The 21,351-nt window shown below is 44.5% G+C and overlaps 1 pseudogene; it reads right to left on the reverse strand.

Annotated features, from left to right (window-relative positions):
• Positions 1–9,073: 9,073 nt before the first annotated feature.
• Positions 9,074–12,660, reverse strand: LOC133559394 (uncharacterized protein K02A2.6-like; annotated as a pseudogene).
• Between the last annotated feature and the right edge of the window lie 8,691 nt (positions 12,661–21,351).

The following is a 21,351-nucleotide window of genomic DNA, read 5'->3' on the forward strand; positions in this document are numbered from 1 at the left end:
TAAAAAAGGAACTAGAAAAACCACAAAAGAAAGAAATTATAGCACCAGTAGAATGTAGCACTGACTGGATAAGCAGCATGGTGACGGTGACAAAACCAAATGGAAGACCTAGGATTTGCATTGATCCTAAACCGCTGAACAAGGCGCTGAAAAGAAGCCATTTTCCTCTTCCTACCATTGATGACATACTTCCGGAGCTTTCGAAAGCAAAGGTGTTCACAGTCTGCGATGTCAAGCATGGCTTTTGGCATGTGAAGCTGAGCGAAGAATCCAGCTACATCACAAACTTTGCTACTCCATTTGGCCGGTTCCGTTGGCTCAGAATGCCGATGGGAATCAGTCCGGCTCCTGATGTTTTTCAAAGAAAACTCATACAGGCGCTTGAAGGTCTGAATGGTATATATGTTATTGCTGATGATGTGCTTATTACTGGGGAAGGTGAGACAAAGGAAGAAGCAGAAAGAAATCATGATGCAAACTTAAGGTGTTTCCTGACTAGATGCAGGGAGAAAAACATTAGACTAAATGCTGACAAGTTTAAACTGAGGCAACAGTCTGTGCCTTACATTGGTCATCTGCTGACTGCAGATGGTCTTCAGATTGACCTTGATAAAGTGCGAGCAATTATTGAGGTGCCCCGTCCAACTGATGTTAAAGGGGTACAGAGGCTTGTAGGTATGGTAAACTACTTGTCCAAATTTTTTGATCATCTATCTGATGACTGTGAGGTTCTGAGACAACTTACACACAGAGACAATATGTGTGAATGGACAGATGTGCAAGAGGCAGCGTTTCAGAGCATGGCCGGCTCTACGCAGGGGCAAGAGGGGGCAGAGCCCCCTTAAATAAATGTCTTGCCCCCTCAAATCAAAATTTGAGAGAGCAAATTTTAATAAACTCACAAAATTACTACATTAGAAATTGACAAAATTATCTGTACTAGCAGAAAAATCCGCCGAAAAAGGGACACACACAATATAGTAGTGTCGGCTTCCCTCTCAACTTTCCCTCCGCTGTGCGTGTATTCAACATTCCACAGGCTGCGCAGCAGACACACACCCGCACACACCCCTCAGCCCTCAGTAAACATCCAATCACTGTTGCTGTATGAAAGTAAAAGAAAAAGAAAAATTGTCTACATTTATCATATACTTGTTAGGATGGGTGTATTTGTGTTGTCTTATCTGTCATAAACACGCTTATCGTCGCGGACTTTCGGTGCTACGGAGTTCCTTTTTTTTTTTTTTTACAACTTGACGAGAGCAGTGACAGCGGAGGCTCTGAGCAGCAGTGGTTTGGAAGGCAGAGAGCCTCCACTGTCCCTGTAACAAGCTACAAGTCATTTATGATGCTGTTAATGACGGTAAAAATTAAACATAAGGTATATATCCTGCTTAGCAGTCCTCCTCTGCTGTCACCTGTTCAGAATGGAGTCCCTAGCAACGGCCCGTTTTACTTAGCAACGGTCTGGCAATCGACTGCTGGAATTCTTTTTCTGTTGTTTTTCTTATAATTCTACATAGTCAACCTTTAATGTTTCAATCTACATTTTGTAATAAACGAACTATAAGTTTCATTTGATATGACCAAGACACCTAAAAACAAAAACACAGCCGTTTTCATCAATTTACAAGCAAGTGGGCAACACACATACATTGGAGTGAATGAATTTATTGCCCAGATGAGTGCCCACGTCCACTGCATGTGACAAACTGAAGACAAGTGACCTATGTCTGACAGACCCCTAGGTAAAGCCCCGCCTCAGGTTGTAGTCCTGTACTGTTGTTGTTTTTGTAATCACAGCGGGTTTTTTCTGTTGTTGTTCAAGCTTACTTATTTTCTGCTCCAGCTTCCAGCAGCTCACAAAGAGAAAGTCAATGCTCTGTAATGCATCCATTTTTCAGAGTATTTAAAAAGTCTAGTCCTGCTCCTGCATGTAGTAGTAGCAATGATGCTACTGCTAGTACATCAGGGACATCAGCTAGCAATACTGCACCTTTAGCACCAGCAAGCACGGTTTCTCCTGCACCAGCTCCCTCCGTCCCGCCAACAAGCGCTCCCCCAAAGCAGCCTGCTCAGCTACCCAGTGACTTAAATGGCAACGCACCATCTCAGCCAATACTGGGTGGCTACCCAAAGCGTGCATTTGGTACAACATTAAGATCATTCAATCCTGCCTGGTACCGCACACGACCATGGCTAGAGTATTCTGTGGTGCGAGACGCCTGCTTCTGTTTCCCCTGTCGGAAATATGGCAGCGCTGTTAATGTTTCCCCCCCTGAGGGATTGCCACCTTATTGTGGTCAGGGGGTTTGCGTGCCTCAGTGACCGTAAGAGCTATACCAGCAGGAGCTTAGTCTTCAGGTGGGACACCCAAGTTGGACAGGTCTGAAGGTAGAGGCCTGACAAAGTGCAATCCACTACTCCAGGTTGGGGTTGGACACATAGCTAAAGACCCATTTCAATGAAGAAATCATCGTTACTATAAGCACAGAAAAAAAAGTGCTGGAGCATGATGTGTACACATGATGCCCCCTTCACATTTCTGACTGCCCCCTCATATAAGCATGCCTAGAACCGCCCCTGTTTCAGACACTTAAAGACCAAATAACTAAGGCACCTGTGTTAAAGTATTATGATCAGGATATGGAACTGACACTACAGTGTGATGCGTCAGACACTGGCCTAGGAGCTGCTTTAACTCAGGAAGGCAATCCTGTGGCATTTGGTAGTAGAGCTCTCACTCCTACCGAAAGAGGATACGCGCAGATAGAGAAAGAATGTTTGGCTATTGTTTTTGGTATGGAAAAATTCCATCAGTACACCTATGGCAGGAAAGTGACAGTGCAGAGTGATCACAAGCCACTAGAGAATATTCTCAAAAAGCCACTCCTTAGTGCTCCTAAAAGATTGCTACTTAGGCTGCAAAAGTATGACATAAATGTTGTGTATTTGCCTGGGCGAAAAATGCTATTAGCAGATACTTTGAGTAGGGCATATTTGCCAGACAGCGCGAAAGGAGATGTTGAGACTGAGGTCGAGACTGTGAATATGGTGGAATACTTGCCTATATCGCTTGAGAGATTAGCTGCCATTAGAGATGCCACTAGGAAGGATGCTAAACTGCAGAAGGTGGTAGGCTTTATTCTATCAGCTTGGCCAAAGACTAAACAGGAGCTGCAACATGACATTCAGCACTATTTTTCATTACAAGATGAACTTAGTGTACAGGATGGTATTGTATTTAGGGGCGAAAGGGCAGTTATACCGGATAAACTGAGAGCTGATCTGACACGCCGCCTTCATTCATCACATTTAGGAGTTGAGGGATGTCTCAGCAGAGCTCGTGAATGTGTATATTGGCAAGGTATGAATGACCAGGTAAAGACTTTTGTTTCAAAGTGCGACATTTGTAGATCAGTTGACCCTAAGCAGCCAAGGGAGACACTTAAACCGCATGATAGGGTGTTTAGACCATGGGTCAAAGTTGGAACGGATTTGTTCAAATGGAAAAACAGGGATAATTTGATTACAGTAGATTATTACTCCAATTTCTGGGAGGTAGATTACCTGCCAGACACAAAAAGCAGCACTGTAATTCATAAGATGAAGGCTCACTTTGCAAGACATGGCATACCGGATGTGGTTGTGTCAGACAATGGGCCACAATATTCGTCCGAAGAGTTCCAGAGATTCAGCCTAAGGTGGGAGTTTGTGCACAGAACTTCATCACCAGGATGTCCACAGAGCAATGGGATGGCCGAGTCCGCCGTAGATGACAGCCAAGCGACTAATGCCAAAAGCTGAAGCTGCTGGGCAAGATCCTTACTTGGCTATGCTGGATCATCGTAACACACCCAGTCACAAAGCCTGGAGTCAAGCCCTGCACAGAGACTGTTTAGTAGGAGGACTCGGACCCTACTGCCAACAAAGGATACCCTCTTGACACCAAGGGTCATGGACTGTGAGCAGGGACTAAAAGGCAACAGACTGAGGCAGGAGAAATATTACAACCGCTCAGTCAAGGATTTGGATTGTCTCAAGAGTGGAGACAGTGTGAGAGTTCAGCCCTTTGAGCCGTGTAAAGTCTCGAAAGTCGCAAAGGTGGTGAAGGAAGTACACCCCAGGTCTTACGAGGTGAAGTTGGAGTCAGGTGCTGTTCTGCGGAGGAACCGACGACACCTCAGGCGCAGCCATGAAGCACCTGCCTGGCCTCTGCAATCAGGAACATTCAGTGACACGACTACTATGGATATTCAACAACATAGAGATGACCAGTCGGTTGCTGTAACCAGACCAGGTCAAAGAGTTTTTCGTCCACATTTTCTGAAAGACTACACAAAATGACTCTTGAAGCTTGAAAACAGTTGTAAGAAGTTGCTGGGTTATATGTTATTTTGGTTGTGTTAGGGAAAAAAAAAAAAAAAAGGGGAAGATGCAAATACCTTGCTATTTGATGTGAAAACCATACTGTAAAAGTGAAGAATGACAGGTGATACTGTTATTTTTTGTTTTCATCCTGGGTTGGTTTGTAAGTAAGATGATACTTTCATTTTCTACTGTAACTCTTTTATAGTATGTGTACAATCTAAGTTTATTGCATTTTGCAATACTATGTTTTTATATTTAATTGGGCAGGATAGGGTTTTGGTAAAGTAATCTCATTTGAAAAAAGAAAAAAAAAAAGAGAAAGGATGTTACAATATGATTGTTATGTTGATACTCCATCATATTAATACATGTTGCAGGGGGGAACGTTTTGAGTGAGACACACGGTACCGGAAGTTGGCGGGCTAGTGTGAGTGAGTCACCTTGATTTGTAACTGCACTGAAGTTGCCAATAAAGTACAATGAAGTAACCGTCCACTCTTTATGGTTGGGAATCTAACAGACTAGAGTGAAACATGGTTTGTGTGTTTTAAATTTGGACATTTGCGACGCTGTGTTCTCTGATCATATGCCGATCCTGTTTGATATCCCCACTCAGTGTCCGGTTAAATTGTGCACTCCGCCCCAACGCTCTCACATGTTTAATTCTTCATCTCCTGCTCTGTTCTCCTCCATTTTTTCAACTCTTTGTGATGATAATTCTGCAGCCTCTGTATGTCCAAATACTGAAGAGTTGGTTTCTGGGTTCAACTGTATTTGTTTACAAACACTGGACACGATCGCTCCTTTAGAGTGCCGCCGCTCTAAAGCCACGCCTCAACCCTGATTGAATGACGTCACTCGTGCAGCCAGGCGCGAATGTAGAAGAGGAGAGAGAAGATGGAAAAAGGACAGGCTGCATGTGTCCTTTGCCATTTTTAGAGAAAGCTTGCTTTCTTTTCAGATGACTGTAAAAGCAGAGATGAATGTATATCTATCTCAGATTATATCTTCTAACTGTAACAACCCCAGAGTTCTGTTCAAAACTATTAACACTGCCATTGATGCTCCCAAATCTGTTGGTTTTGAAGCTTCTTTTGAATTCTGTGAAAATTGTCTCCATTTTTTCACTGACAAAATTGCGTCAACTATAGCCAGTTTATCCCAGCCTTCATATGACCCCTCTGTTCTTCTGCATTTCTCTTCTGTTTTCCATCATTGGGGCCGGTGTCCTTTCCTTTTTTAAATGACTGAGTTAGTCTGGTTCCCCTGCAGATGCCCTCCCACCTTGCCTGTTTAAGGAGGTATTTGCTACTATTGGATCAAGTGTCCTTAACATTATCAATAGTAGCCTCTCTTCTGGAATGGTTCCAGTAGAGTTTAAACATGCAGTGGTACGACCTCTACTTAAAAAAACCAAGCCTCGACCCCTCTCTCCTCTCTAACCATAGATCTATGTCTAATCTTCCATACATTTCCAAAATATTAGAGAAGGTTGTCTACAGTCAGTTGTTGCCCTTCTTAGAGGATAATAGTATCACTGAGCTGTTCCAGTCCGGTTTTAAAGCCCTCCACAGCACAGAGTCAGCGCTTCTAAAAGTTTTTAACGATGTCCTCCTGTCAACTGATTCTGGCAAATATGTCGTCCTGGTGTTTTTAGATCTGTCTGCTGTGTTTGACACCGTCGACCATGCCACCTTAATCACTCGTCTTGAGAACTGTGTGGGTATTAAGGGCGCCGCCCTGAACTGGTTCCGGTTGTACCTAGCCAACAGGAGTTTTTGTGTAAAAATAGACAGTTTTATGTCTTCCACAGCTCCTTTACCACACGGGGTCCCCCAGGGCTCAATCCTTGCCCCAATCCTATTTGCGCTTTACCTTCTCCCCCTTGGTTCTATTTTTAGGAAGTATGGTATTGCATATCATTTTTATGCCGATGATTGCCAGATCTATTTTCCCATGGCACAAAATAACACGCTTCAACGTCTCATTGACTGCCTGCACGACATCAAAGCCTGGCTTTCAGCAAACTTCCTGAGTCTAAATGAAGAAAACAGAAGTTATGTTGTTCGGTCCAAGTCGCTCTTTCTCCCCCAACGTTGACCTCAGCACTCTGACCCCGTATCTCAGAGACTGTGTCACAAACCTGGGGCTCAAGTTCGATTCAGATTTTAAATTAGAAAAACAAATCAGCAGCGTCGTTCAAAAAAGCTTTCATCAATTACGCCAAATAGCGAAAGTGAAACCGCTTCTGTCAGGACATGATAACGAGAAATTAATTCACGCCTTTATCTTGAATGGTTTAGACTACTGCAATGCCTTGTATGTAGGCATTAGCCAGGCCTCCCTCGCCCGCCTGCACCTCGTGCAGAACTCTGCTGCTCGTCTGCTAACACAGACCCACAGACGTGAGCACATCACCCCTCTATTAGCGTCCCTTCACTGGCTCCCTGTGCGTTATCGGATCAATTTTAAACTACTCCTATTTGTTTTTAAATGTCTAAACAACCTTGCGCCAACATGTCTCTCCGACCTCCTTCAGCCTTACTGCCCCACCCGATCCCTAAGATCGTCAGCTGCTACTGACGGTCCCTGACACAAGGCTGAAGCTTAGAGGTGACAGAGCTTTCGCTGCTGCTCCCAAGCTCTGGAACGACCTGCCTCTGAGTGTTAGACAAGCCTTCTCTCTTCCTGTTTTTAAATCTCTCTTAAAAACATACTTTTATTCCTTGGCTTTTAACACTAAGTGATATCCATCCTGCAATGGCGCCCCATTATACACCTGCTGTGAACCTGTTTTTATGTTTTATTTATTTATTTTTTATCATGTTCTGTTTGTGTTGTGTTGTTTGCTCGGTCCTCGTATTATCTTTTAACCTGTCCATTGTACAGCACTTTGGCTACCCCTGTGGTAAATTCTAAATGTGCTTTATAAATAAAGTTGATTTGATTTTATTTGATTTGATTTAGATTTGAAGGTGTTTCACTGTTGCTATTTAACAATTGCTTGGCGAAGGTCCTTTTTTTTTACAGTGTGGGTGTTGTCGCTCCTGACTTCTTTCAGTTTCCGTCTCATCAACACCCCCCGCCCCCTGCCCAACTCCCCATCCTCCAGCACCCTGACTTGCCTTCTCTGCAGCAGAAAAAAAAAACACAAATGTAAATTCATAAGAGCATTTTTTAACAGACTTGATAACAACTTGTTAGTTTACTTAAAAGGCTCCAGACCTTAACTCCCTATTTCTTATCTCTCCCTCCTGTCGCTGTTTCATTATTGCAGGACTTCAACAGTAGTCATGCAATAATGTTTCATTTGGTTTTGATTTATTTATTTTTTTACTCCGGGCGGTGTTCAGTCAGCCCCCAATACTGGCCTGCAGCTCCTTTATCCTGGGGCATGTACCCCGGTTAAAGGGGTCTGGTGAGGGCCATCAAATATGAAAAGTAAGCTATCTAAAAGCTTATTTATTTTGAAAAGCGTTAATTACAGTTTCCTGTATAATACAATTGCAAAAAAGCAATTTGTATAATTTTTACAGTGGGACATAGAGACCACACAAATCCACTCTTCATTGGGTCAGGATTATTACAACTAAAAGACATTGTAGAATTGCATACTCCATTAGTGATGTTCAAAGCTAGAAATAAAGTTCTTCCGAAGGACTTACAAAAGTAATTCCTGTTCACGTCTGAAGATGAGACTCACAGAAGGCTGCATGACTTTAAACACCCAAAAGTGCCAACAAATTTGAAAAAAAATGTGCTTGTCTGTTGCTGCTGTGAAAGCATGGAAGTCTGTAAACAAAGACTTAAAAAGTTATAGCCCATTTGATTGACTCTTAGTGATATCTAGTGGCGATATGAAAATACTACACCTCATTAGTTTGAGCACTTCCGGGATGTCAGTTCATTTCATGAGACAATTGAGAAGTAGACAAGTTGTGTTAGCTCTTACAAGCCTTGGAAAAGATAAGTCTGTAAGTAAACTGTTTAACTTGTTTATCTAACTCAATAATAAGGTGGAAAGTGGTTCAATTTAACAGTTAAATGTTTATTGAAAAAACGATTTTTGTGCAGTGTTTTAATGTTTTGAGGACCTAAAATGGCCGCCAGTCGTATATTTCCACCATCGAAATAGTTTCAACACTCGGCAGTATTTGTTTGATGATAGTAATGTATATTTGTGTAAAGATAATATTTACATATTGTGTATTACATTTCAGTATGATATTTGAATCACATAGCTTATGTAGTATCTTGACACTTTGGAATGATTCGAGTCGCTCCGGTTACTCGCTGGCCGACATCTTCTGCAATCCGCGTCTTAGAACTTTCCGCCGTCCTCCCATCGAACAGCTTTCCAAAAGTTCACCGATTTTCTCGTCGCCAAATGTAGTATCTTGACACTTTGGAATGAATGGACGCCGACACCAGGCTGAAGAGTAGTGGGTAGTTTACTTCTGTGCTCCGGAAGAAGTGCAACACACAAAAGGTTCCCACTGGAAGTATTGCCCCAAACAGGAGGGTTCCGCCTACCGGACCCTCTATAATACAAATACTACATCCCTCCCCCCTTAAGCTAAAACTTACTCTTCATAACACTAAACTAAATAAATTACACATTCAATTGTGCGAACCTATTTGTGATTCATAACCGTTCAAAAATGTGCAAAATAACAGTATTTTTGTCATTGTTTTGTTTTTGACTACCTTGTTTCCGTTCCACTTTTGTTCTGAGATCTGGATGGACTAAATCTAGCGTTGACCTCAACCGCCTGCCTTGCAGTAATTCTGCTGGTGATCTCCCTGTTGTCGACTGCGGTGTGATGCGGTAGCTAAACAACACCCGTGCCACCCTGGTGTGGATGGTGCCCTCCCTGGCTTTCTTCATCATTGATTTGAATGTCTGAACTACCCGCTCTGCACAGCCATTTGAAGACGGGTGATATGGTGCTGAAGTGACATGTTCAATGCCATTGTTGCTGAGGAACTGCTGGAACTCTGTACTAACAAAACATGCACCATTATCCGATACAATCACTTCTGGTAATCCTTGATTACTGAAACTTTTTCGGAGGCATTCAATTGTGCTGTTTGCTGTTGCCGAGTGCACTGGGTAGGCATCCATCCATTTTGAATATGCATCCATCACAATCAAGAACATGTGTCCCATGAATGGCCCTGCATAGTCTATGTGCAGCCGCTGCCATGGTCTGCTAGGCCACTCCCACAGGTGAAGTGGCGCTGCGGTGGGCACATTTCGATGCTCCTGGCATGTATCACACCTTTTTGCTGTTGCTTCAATGTCAGCATCCATTTTGGTCCACCAAAAGTAGCTACGGGCTAGTGCTTTCATTCGGGTGATTCCCGGGTGTCCATGATGCAACTGGCTTAGTAATGCCTTCCTGCCTGGCGGCGGCACTACCACCCGTGACCCCCACAAGATGCAACCATCTTGCACACTCAACTCCGTTTGCCTCACTGCATATGGTTGGAGCACTGCATCTGTTTTTTGTTCTGGCCAACCTTGCTGTGTGAATTGATACACTCGTGACAGGACTGGGTCTCTGATTGTCCACTGGCTCACCTCTTTTGTTGACACAAGTGTTTCTTCCTCCATCATCAACACTCGTCCCTCATTTTTGTGAGTGGTCACCTGTGGCATGGGAAGACGGCTCAGCGCGTCTGCGTTGCTGTGATGTTTGCCTGGTTTGTACACAATTACATATTCATACGCTCGCAATGTCACTGCCCAACGTTGGATGCGGGGGGATGTCATTTGCGGCACAGCTTTCATCTCATTGAACAGAGACAATAGTGGTTTGTGATCGGTACAAATTACAAACTTCCTTCCGTAGAGATATTTATGGAACCGCTGGATGCCAAATATGACTGCCAAGCCTTCTTTGTCTAGTTGCGAGTAGTTTCTCTCTGCATCTGTGAGTGTTCTTGACATGAACCCTATGGGTCGCTCTTGCCCGTCTGCCATTCGATGCGATAACACCGCCCCCCCCCCATAAGGCGATGCATCGCAAGACAACACCAAATCTTTTTGGCTGTCGTAGTCCACTAGCACTCTAGAAGACTGCATGAGTTCCTTGGACTTCTCAAACGCTCGCTCTTGCTCCTCTTCCCACTGCCACTTGATGTCTTTACGCAGCAGTTTGTGCAATGGTGCCAACAACGTCGAGAGGTTCGGTAAGAATCGATTGTAATAATTTAGGAGTCCTAAATATGCTCTCAGCTCTGTGATGTTGTTAGGCGCGGGTGCTTCCTGAATGGCCTGTACCTTGTTCGGTAGCGGGTGAAGCCCCGAGGCGTTCACAATGTGACCCAGAAACTCGGCCTCACTCTCTAGGAAAGCACACTTCTTACGTTTCAATCGAAGTCCCGCCTCTCGTAGCCTCCGCAGGACTTCACTCAGCGTCTCCAAGTGCTCGCGGTCACTCTTCCCGGTCAGCAAGATGTCATCTAAGAAGACTGCCACGTTAGGGATGCCCGCCATCACCCCTTCCATCAGCCGCTGGAAGATCGCTCGACTGGAGGATACCCCGAATGGCAAACGATTGACCTGGAAGAGACCTTTGTGAGTGTTGAGAGTTACATATGGTTTTGACGCTTCGTCGAGTGATATTTGTTGATAAGCATGGCTCAAGTCTAGTTTCGTGAATTTTTCACCTCGTGCGAGATTCTCAAATAGGTCTTCCATCCTTGGCAATGGGTACTGTTCTAGCTTGGAAGCTAAGTTCACTGTGAGCTTATAGTCACCACAAATGCGCACTGAATTGTCTGGTTTTAGCACAGGCACAATTGGTGCCGCCCACTCTGCAAACTTGACTGGTTCTATTACCCCTTGCTCTGTGAGCTTCTCTAGCTCCGCTTCAACTTTCTTTCTCATGGCAAATGGTACCGGTCTGGGCTTGTAGAACTTCGGCGCCACGCCACTGTTGATGTATATCTTGGCTGGCGGACCTGTCCAGGTTCCGAGCCCCTCCTTAAAGACGTCTTCATTCTGTTGAAGCAGCTCTTCCAGAGTGAGCCGTGGTTGGTCTAGCATTTTAACATACACACAATTCATGTCTAACTCTCTGAGCCATGCTCGGCCCAGCAGGTTTGGTCCTGCTCCTGCTACCACAACTCCAGGTAGGTGTTTGACTTTGTCTTTGTGTGTCACCGTTACGCTGGCTTTCCCCAGGGTTGCCACTTTTCCACCCGTATATGTTTTCAATGCAATTTCACATTTTTGCAATTTCTTTGCTTTTCCAGTCGTCCACAACTTCCAATATTCTTTCCTCGTCAGGATAGTAACACTGCAACCAGTGTCCACTTCAAACTTCACACAATGTCCATTTAAATCTAACTATGTGTGGTTATGGGGTCAACTTTTTCCAATTTTGAGTCTTTGAAATTGTTCATTGAAAACTCTTCCTCCTCACTGGATTGTGCCCCTTGGGACTCTTCCACGTAATGTGTTTGCTGTTTTTTTACTTTCTTGGTCATTGACTTGTCTATTTTTCCTCCCCCCTTAACTTGCCGCCGCTGGTCACTAGCGGGCGCTGTCTTGCACATTCTCCTCAGGTGTCCTTTCTTACCACACCCGTGGCATGTCTCATTTACAAAGCGGCAGTCTGGTGCCATGTGCTCAGCCCCACACCTGTAGCACGTCACCTGCCCACTAGTGTTCTTCCATTTAGGTTTTATGTCGATGTCATAAACCGCTTGTGCCGCCGTGTTTACATTTACTGCAGCCGCTGCTGCTCTGCCCTGCAGGTCACGCACATCTCTGTTCGCTGCTTCCATGGACTGTACCAACTCCAAAACTTTCTCGAACGTTAGCTCTGACTCCGCTAACAACCGACATTGCATGCGATCATCCTTGATGCCACACACTAATCTGTCTCTCAGCATTTCTTTTAGCTTGTCCCCATAATTACAATGCCTCGCCAGGTCCCTCAACACAGCTACAAACTCCAACACTGTCTCGTTTTCATTTCTTGTCCTTGAATTAAACTTGAATCTTTGGACAATTTCACTGGGTTTGTGGTTGTAATGGGACTGAAGCAATTCTGTCAACTACTCAAATGTTTTCTCCGACGGCTTCTCCGGGCTCAGCAAGTTTCTCATTAAACTGTACGTTTTCCCGCCAACGGAGCTAAGTAATATCGCCCGCTTTTTTCCCGCGTCTGCGATTCCATTAGCCTCAAAATACTGTCCCAGCACCTCACAATACTCTTCCCAACTCAGATCTTGGCTGTCAAACGCCGTTAGTGTTCCTACCAGACCCGCGGCCATCCCGTCACCGATACTGGTGGTCCAGTTCCACGCGTTAGCTCCGCCGTTAGCACTCCGATGCTATCTCCGCATAACCGAGTCGCTCCGGTTACTCGCTGGCCGACATCTTCTGCAATCCGCGTCTTAGAACTTTCCGCCGTCCTCCCATCGAACAGCTTTCCAAAAGTTCACCGATTTTCTCGTCGCCAAATGTAGTATCTTGACACTTTGGAATGAATGGACCACGACACCAGGCTGAAGAGTAGTGGGTAGTTTACTTCTGTGCTCCGGAAGAAGTGCAACACACAAAAGGTTCCCACTGGAAGTATTGCCCCAAACAGGAGGGTTCCGCCTACCGGACCCTCTATAATACAAATACTACAGCTTATACATTTGTCATTGTGTGTATTTCAGTTTTACAAAAAATGAAAGTCCAGTGAAAAAAAATACAAGTCCAGTAAGACAAAAGTAAATATACTAAAAGGAAAAAGCACGATCAACAACAATAAAGAGCCTCAATGGAATAATCTGCTTTTTGAACTTTAATAGATGTATTGGATTGTTTGTTAGCTGCCAAGCTGTATAACCCCAACACATATAGTGAGGGTAGAACAAAGAATATATTAGAATTTAAAAAGACTTACAAAAAGAGACAACTGGAATGATATCAAACTTGATTTTGATTTTTATTCTATACGTGTCATTGTGAAAATGCTTGAGGAAAATTAAAAAGTTTGTTGGAGTTAAGGTGTTGGTGGAGGGAACAGTTATAAAGTCATCTAAAATTATTTGTGTTAAAAAGGGGGCAGATAAATATAAGAATAGTATTCTTCCATCTGCTCCTTTCTGATCACGGAAATGTATAATAAAGAAAAAAAAAACAATGAAAGCGTCAACTGCACATGGCTTTTATATATGCATTTTCATGAAAGGAATAAAAATAAATGATGATGATGAAGCAGCACCTTAATACAGCCAAGCTGGAGCACATCGTTCACCACCCTTCTACGACTCTCTCTATCCATACTTTTTAATTCATGACATGTCAAAAGACAGTGAAGAGCAGATTTATGACAAGATACCAGACAAGTGGATTAAACACTGACAGCAACAAAGTGTTTTTAACTCCGTTTCATATCAACATATATTAAAAAGCAATTAAAAACAGTGCAATACATTTTCATAACATGGTCACTATTGCCTAGTTTCTCCTGTTATATTCTTATTTTTACTGTTATGTTTTTATTTTTAATTTTATTGTTATATTTTATATTTTATTTCCATTTATACCCGCATTATTTACATTTTAAATTTGATCTCAATTCTGTACACTGCAGCTGGAATTGTAATTTGTCTGAGGGAACTCTCCTGAAGGAATCAATAAAATACTAACTATCTATACAATATACATTTTTATGTGGCTAATATAAAAACACACTCATTTACATTATGGTGGCATTAAAAAGTGTGTTGAAGATACAATTTATAACAGGGAGTGAAAGTCACAGACATTGTGTAGCTAGATAACTTAAAGTTAAGAAAAAAAGTGTTGACAATAATGAGATAAAGTAAGACGACAACAGAAGAATAAAAATAATACAATGTAAGACAAGAGTATGAAACCACTCCAGTCCACTTAAGATGTTACAAAGAAGTTGACCAAGCTGTAAATTAAAAACAACTTACTGAGTGACACGCTCTGCATTTGCACGGCCAGAAGGACGAAAAACAACAAATTCATGATGTCGGTGCAACTTTAAAAGATATTAAGACTCTTTTACAGAAGCAAAATGAAGCTATCGTCTATTCCCAGATCCTCTGAGAGACTCGCAGGCCACTCGGGCGATGGAGGTCACACCTTTTGCAGGCTCCTCCTCCTCCTCCCGCGGCCCGCGCCACGGTGGTGTCACGTGCTGGCACCTTCGCCCTGACGTCATCACACCAAGGTACCTGCCGTCCAGGACCGCCTTATTTGTTTAACATGAATACATGTTTTGAAGAAAGAAGACTTGTGAAAAAAATGAAAATAATCATATTTTTGTAAATACTGCATATTAAATATTTGAAAAACTAATTAGTGAAGTAAACGGGACTGACATTGGTCATTATTGCACCATAATTAATTTATATATAATAATATATACAATATATGGTATTATTATAACAATATTACTAGTAATAATGTTAACAAGGAAGAATAATATGTATTTCTACTATCTCCATTACTATCATCTCAAATGTATTAACAACAATACCATCCATCCATCTTCCTCCGCTTATCCAAAGTCGGGTTGCGGGGACAGCAGCCCAAGCAGAGAAGCCCAGACTAGGCCTGGTGTGTGTGGCAATTATTGGTAATTTAACTTTGATTTTAACAATAGTTTATTAGATTAAGTGTTGGGATGTCGCATGGCTGCAGTTGTGTGTCCCCGAGTATGCAAGAATCCAGGAGAGTTGCGTGGAGGTAAGATGAATTTAATACACAAAAGAAAATAACAAAAACAAACATAAAGCAGTCGTGCAGATAAACGTTCTCAACATAATATTATCATCGAGCACTGAGGAGTGCTCGAGTGAAACATAAATAGACACTAGTGTGATTGACAGCAGGTGTGAACCGCTGCCAATCAACGAAAAGAGAAAAATAGTGCTCCGTGAATAAAAACAGGAAATACAACAAAATAAGAGCACTGAACCGGAAGTAAATACAAAAACACAAAAAACTAACAGAAATGAAGTGACACATCGTTACAGGACCTCCCCCTCAAGGAACAGATACCAGATGTTCCCTGGGAAAGAAAAAAAAATGGAAAAAAGTCCAAAATGTAAGGGAGGGTGGAGGGAGGATTTGGTGGAGGGTTGCCAAACCTCGTGTCCCCGCAGCCAGCGAGGGAAAGTCAGGTGGCGGCGCCGCGTAGAGCGCCGCTGGAACTGGCGAGGCGGGCGGCCAGGGAACGGCCAAATCACTGGCCGAAAAAGAGGAGAGTGCGCAGGGCACGGCCACATCCACGGCCGACGTAGAAGCGGGCGCGCTGAAGCAGGCCGGGAAGCAGAAGACGTAACCGGCGGCGTGGAAACCGCAGGCGTCATCAACGGCGTGGAAGTGGCAGATGTCATCGGCGGCGTGAAAGCGGCAGACGTCATCGGCGGCGTGAAAGCGGCAGACGTCATCGGCGGCGTGAAAGCGGCAGACGTCATCGGCGGCGTGAAAGCGGCAGACGTCATCGGCGGCGTGAAAGCGGCAGACGTCATCGGCGGCGTGAAAGCGGCAGACGTCATCGGCGGCGTGAAAGCGGCAGACGTCATCGGCGGCGTGAAAGCGGCAGACGTCATCGGCGGCGTGAAAGCGGCAGACGTCATCGGCGGCGTGAAAGCGGCAGACGTCATCGGCGGCGTGAAAGCGGCAGACGTCATCGGCGGCGTGAAAGCGGCAGACGTCATCGGCGGCGTGAAAGCGGCAGACGTCATCGGCGGCGTGAAAGCGGCAGACGTCATCGGCGGCGTGAAAGCGGCAGACGTCATCGGCGGCGTGAAAGCGGCAGACGTCATCGGCGGCGTGAAAGCGGCAGACGTCATCGGCGGTGTTGAAGCGGCAGGCGTCATCGGCGGCGTGAAAGCGGCAGATGACGCCGGGCGAGGAGCAGCAAATGCTGGCCGAGGAATAGCGGATGCCGGCGGTGACGAAGCCCGGCGTGGTGCTGCTCTTGGCGGCGTTGGGGCTCGGCGTGGAGCCGGCGTTGGGGCTCGGCGTGGAGCCGGCGTTGGGGCTCGGCGTGGAGCCGGCGTTGGGGCTCGGCGTGGAGCCGGCGTTGGGGCTCGGCGTGGAGCCGGCGTTGGGGCTCGGCGTGGAGCCGGCGTAGGGGCTCGGCGTGGAGCCGGCGTAGGGGCTAGGCGTGGAGCCGGCGTAGGGGCTAGGCGTGGAGCCGGCGTAGGGGCTAGGCGTGGAGCCGGCGTTGGGGCTGTGCGAAAGCCCGCCAGGCACGTAGATGTCTCCGTGGAAGGAGACGCTTGCGAAGATGACAGCAGTGTGTGCCTGGCTGCACCGCAGTGTATTGTGGGCCCCCCTCCACTAGGCGGCTGCCAGAAACCGTCCACACTTGCGGGAAGACATGCCTGCTCGTCGGCGTCCCCCGGTGCGAAAACCAGGGACGGGCGGGAGGAGGCCAGGAAGAGGGACGAAGACACGTCCCGCGCCGAGTCCCAGCAGGAGGACAAAAGTGACCTCACTGTGGGCTCCACTGGAGCTCTCGGCGATCCAAAAAAGAGAGCGGGAGCTGGCAGAAAGAGCAGCCGGGGAGCAGCCGCTGGAAGCTGCGTAGGAGCAGGGAGAAGCAGCTCAGCAGACGACGGGAAGGATGGCGGCGGCGGACGTGCCGGTCGGAGAGCCGCAGTAGGCGACGGAGCCGCAGGAGCCGCGAGACGTGAAGGAGGAGGTGGGCGCGCCGGTCGGTGAGACGTAGCCGGCAGCGTTGCCGAGAGGAAGGATGGCGGCGGAGGACGCGCCGGTCGGTGAGCCGTAGCCGGTAGCGTTGCCGCGGGAGCCGCGAGGCATGCAGGAAGTGGCGGACGTGCTGGTCGGAGAGCCGTAGTCAGCCGTCGAGCCGAGAGGAAAGATGGCGGCGGGGGACGCGCCGGTCGGAGAGCCGAAGCCGGTGGCGTTGCCGCGGGGAGAGGGTCCGCGTCTGTAGGCTGGGACCGCACAAACCTGGCCTTCAAGTCCTCCAGGAATTGTGCGGTCCAGAACGTCGGCTGAGGATTGCCGACAGGGATTCTCGCGAGGACACTTTCTTCTGGCTCGATGATACTGTTGGGATGTCGCATGGCTGCAGTTGTGTGTCCCCGAGTATGCAAGAATCCAGGAGAGTTGCGTGGAGGTAAGATGAATTTAATACACAAAAGAAAATAACAAAAACAAACATAAAGCAGTCGTGCAGATAAACGTTCTCAACATAATATTATCATCGAGCACTGAGGAGTGCTCGAGTGAAACATAAATAGACACTAGTGTGATTGACAGCAGGTGTGAACCGCTGCCAATCAACGAAAAGAGAAAAATAGTGCTCCGTGAATAAAAACAGGAAATACAACAAAATAAGAGCACTGAACCGGAAGTAAATACAAAAACACAAAAAACTAACAGAAATGAAGTGACACATCGTTACATTAAGGTTATGAAAGTAAGTGGAATGATGCGGCCACGTTTCTTTCCGGATACTTTCTAATAAGCTTCTACCTGGGACACTTTGTATCTGTAAGTAATAGGCATCTATAATTATTTTGATACTTGTTATTGACAAATATGACGTTCTGGACGGCATCATTGTTCAATTAAAGACACTTATTACATATGTTTGGCTTTTTTTTACTGAAATACTTAGAAAGACCTTAGGGTGGCGTGGCTCGGTTGGTAGAGCGGCCATGCCAGGGTTCCATCCTCCTAGTCACTATGTAAAGCGCTTTGAGTCACTAGAGAAAAAGCGCTATATAAATATAATTCACTTTGTCCAGCTCTTCCCAAGGTGTTCCCAGTTCAGCTGGGAGACATAGTCCGTCCACCGTGTCCTGGGTCTTCCCCGTGGTCTCCTACCATTATGATAAAGAATAATAATATTTTACCTTTATTATCATCATTACTACCAGTTTATATGGAGAAATACACTTACTAGATTAAAAAGTAGATTATAAAGAAAGAAGGAGAAAACAACTGAAGAGAAATATATAAACGTATAAAGTGTTATGATAGTCTACGTGTAAATGTATGTGTGTAATAAGTATATGGACCTCTGTATTAGGGATGTAATGATTAATCGATAGATTGATCTATTAATTTATATTCCTAAAATTCATCTACATCAATTTGTACTCGGCAAATTGGTCTTCTGGAAGATATATATCGATCTAACACCGCATTAAAAGAAAATCAATTTTATCGATACAAACAAAACTTTGGATTTAAGGATGACAGACTTTACATTAAGTTGAACCCTTTTAATGATAAAGTTAAAGTAGCAGTGGAGTGGAAAAACAAGTGGCTTCTATATCGAAGCTATTATTATATACATCTGATGTAGGACACCTATAGACTCCCAAAGTTTCCGATTAAGTAAATACGATCAAAATAATATTAATCTCATGGAGATTCCAGAGACATTCTGAGAGATATTAAAGCCATGGTGTGACGTAGAGGAGGAACCACGGATCCCTTCATCACCAAAAACAAAAAATGCTAATCATGCAGACGTTGTGAAAACCAACAAAGACTACTTTGGGAAAAATGATAATCCAGAAACTTACGTATATTGTTGATTCTGAACATAAAGAGGATGATCTACAACTTTTAGAAGCTCCGCTAAACAGATCCAGCTTTGGTGAAACCGTAGGCAAGCTTAAACATAACTTGCGGTGTTAGAAATAAAACCTGTGGTCATTGACCATTGATCCCAACGTTGACCAAAAGATGGTGGCAAAATTGCAGAGATCTAACTCTTAGTTAGTTAAAGTAAGGTTCAAGACACACCGCGGGCCAGAACTTCTTATTAAACTTGTGATGCGGGCCAGACTGAAGACGCCGGCAGGCCACACTTGGCCTGCGGGTCATAGTTTGGACACCCCTGGCATAGCGCAAAGAACAAGTTTGCTTACAGATATATAAGGCTCTCTGATTGGCGATCAGAAGCAGGTGAACCTCCTGGTCACTAATCAATGGCAGGTTTTTGATTGATTGATTGATTGACACTTTTAGTACGAGATTGCACAATTCAGTACATATTCCGTACAATTGACCGGTAATTGGTAACACCCGAATAAGTTTTTCAACTTGTTTAAGTCGGGGCCCACGTTAATCAATTCATGGTTAGAGGTGAGATTAATCAGTGCTCAAAGTAAACAAACAAAGGAGCACTGAAACAGAAACATGTCGTGATCTGTGGTCTAGATCAAGTTTTGTTTAGTTATGTTCTGTTAGTTCTGGACTCCATTAGTTCCTGTTTTTGTGCACTCTTGTTTGTACCTATTTGATAATGAATATTTAAAATATGTTCCTACCTTCACGCCTGGTCCAGAATAGTTTGTTTGCATCCTGGGAGAACAATCCTCGCAGTAAGCTGCGAAAAACCCCCTCGTCTTGACAGAATGTCCCCAGCACGACTAGCGGGAAAAACAGGCTTAAATAATAGTCTCTGATTAGAGCAGGTACGTGATCCGAACACATGAGGCAGGTGGAACTAAGGAGTCGTCATGGAAACTAAAACAAACAAGAGTGCACAAAAACAGGAACTAATGGAGTCCAAAACTAACAGAACATAACTAAACAAAACATGAACTAGACCACAGATCAGGACAAAATAGACCTTGGAGATAGGAGAACTAAAACAAAACACAAAACAAGACACGGCTTAGAGCAGAGCTGGGCAAATATTTTGACTTGGGGACCACATTGATAGAAAAAAAATTGTCTGGGGGGTCAATGTGTATGTGTGTGCATAAATTATATGTACAAATTTAGCTGTAAAAATCTGTTGTACTTTTTTGTGTCCCTTTTTTTTCCAGGGACAGTAATATCAAAAGTCACAATGTCCCATAGAATAAAAAAAAAAAAGATGACAGACCGCCTCGGAAAAAAACGGAATGGAATTTTACAGTTTTTCACTGATTTGGACACCCCAAATGTACATGAAAATAAAGAAAGTGTGATTAACAATATTAAGAATGAATAATAACAATATTAAGTATGAACAAGAAAACACTGAATATTAACAACATATGAACATATTTTACTTCTCAGACCCGCTCCTTGATAGTTGTGTATCTTTTACAATCAAGCAAAAAACAACAAATATGTAAAAAAAAAAACACACAAAAAAACGCAAAATATGAATGGAACGTGAAATAAAAAGCTACAATATGATATATTATCACGTAAAAATCTGTGACCTAGATTAGCGTAAGAAGTCCTATAACACCCAAAAGTGCAGATTTCGACCATTGAAATACTTTCTATAGTTCAAGACTTACGGTCAATTAAAAACATCACTACACATCATTAGGGCCGCTACAGTTTTGATGTAAAAGGTCTAAAAAAAAAATGTTGTAGAACAGGCCTGGGCAATTATTTTGACTCGGGGGGCCAAAGTTAGAGACAACAATGTGTCTGGGGGCCGGTGTATCTCTTTTTAGGAACACTAATAACAAACCTCACAATATTGTCTGATTGAATGCTAAAAACGTTATGAGCAGTCCGCCTTGAAAAATGGAATGAAATTATAAATTGGTTTACTGAATGAGACAGCCAAAATGTACATGAAAATAAAAAATTGGGGATTTACTGTTAAGGCTCAACGTCTTGCCAACGCCGCTCATCCGTCTTTGCGCTCCAGTGAGATGGCCCACGGGCATTTCCTCTCCGCTGCGGGTGCACCTCCGAATGGCTGCAGGAGATTTGTAATCAGCGCACCTGCCTGGGATGAACGGGCTGCCTTCATAAGCTCGCACAACCTGCCATGCTGGGCCGGAAAATAGTCTTCGAGTGGCGTTCATACCCTCCGTGCGTCTCACTTTTGCCCGAATCTCCCTTTGGACTTTGACTGCCTCCCTCGATCCTTGACTTTCCTGGCTTTGGACTCGGACCTTTAGACTTCTCTCTCCCCTAGACTTCCTTGTATCTCGTTCAACACACTTGGTAACACACACTTCGCTAACCACACCCATAGTTTT

The sequence above is a fragment of the Nerophis ophidion genome, linkage group LG01 (assembly GCF_033978795.1).
Source record: "Nerophis ophidion isolate RoL-2023_Sa linkage group LG01, RoL_Noph_v1.0, whole genome shotgun sequence".
Classification (NCBI taxonomy): domain Eukaryota; kingdom Metazoa; phylum Chordata; class Actinopteri; order Syngnathiformes; family Syngnathidae; genus Nerophis; species Nerophis ophidion.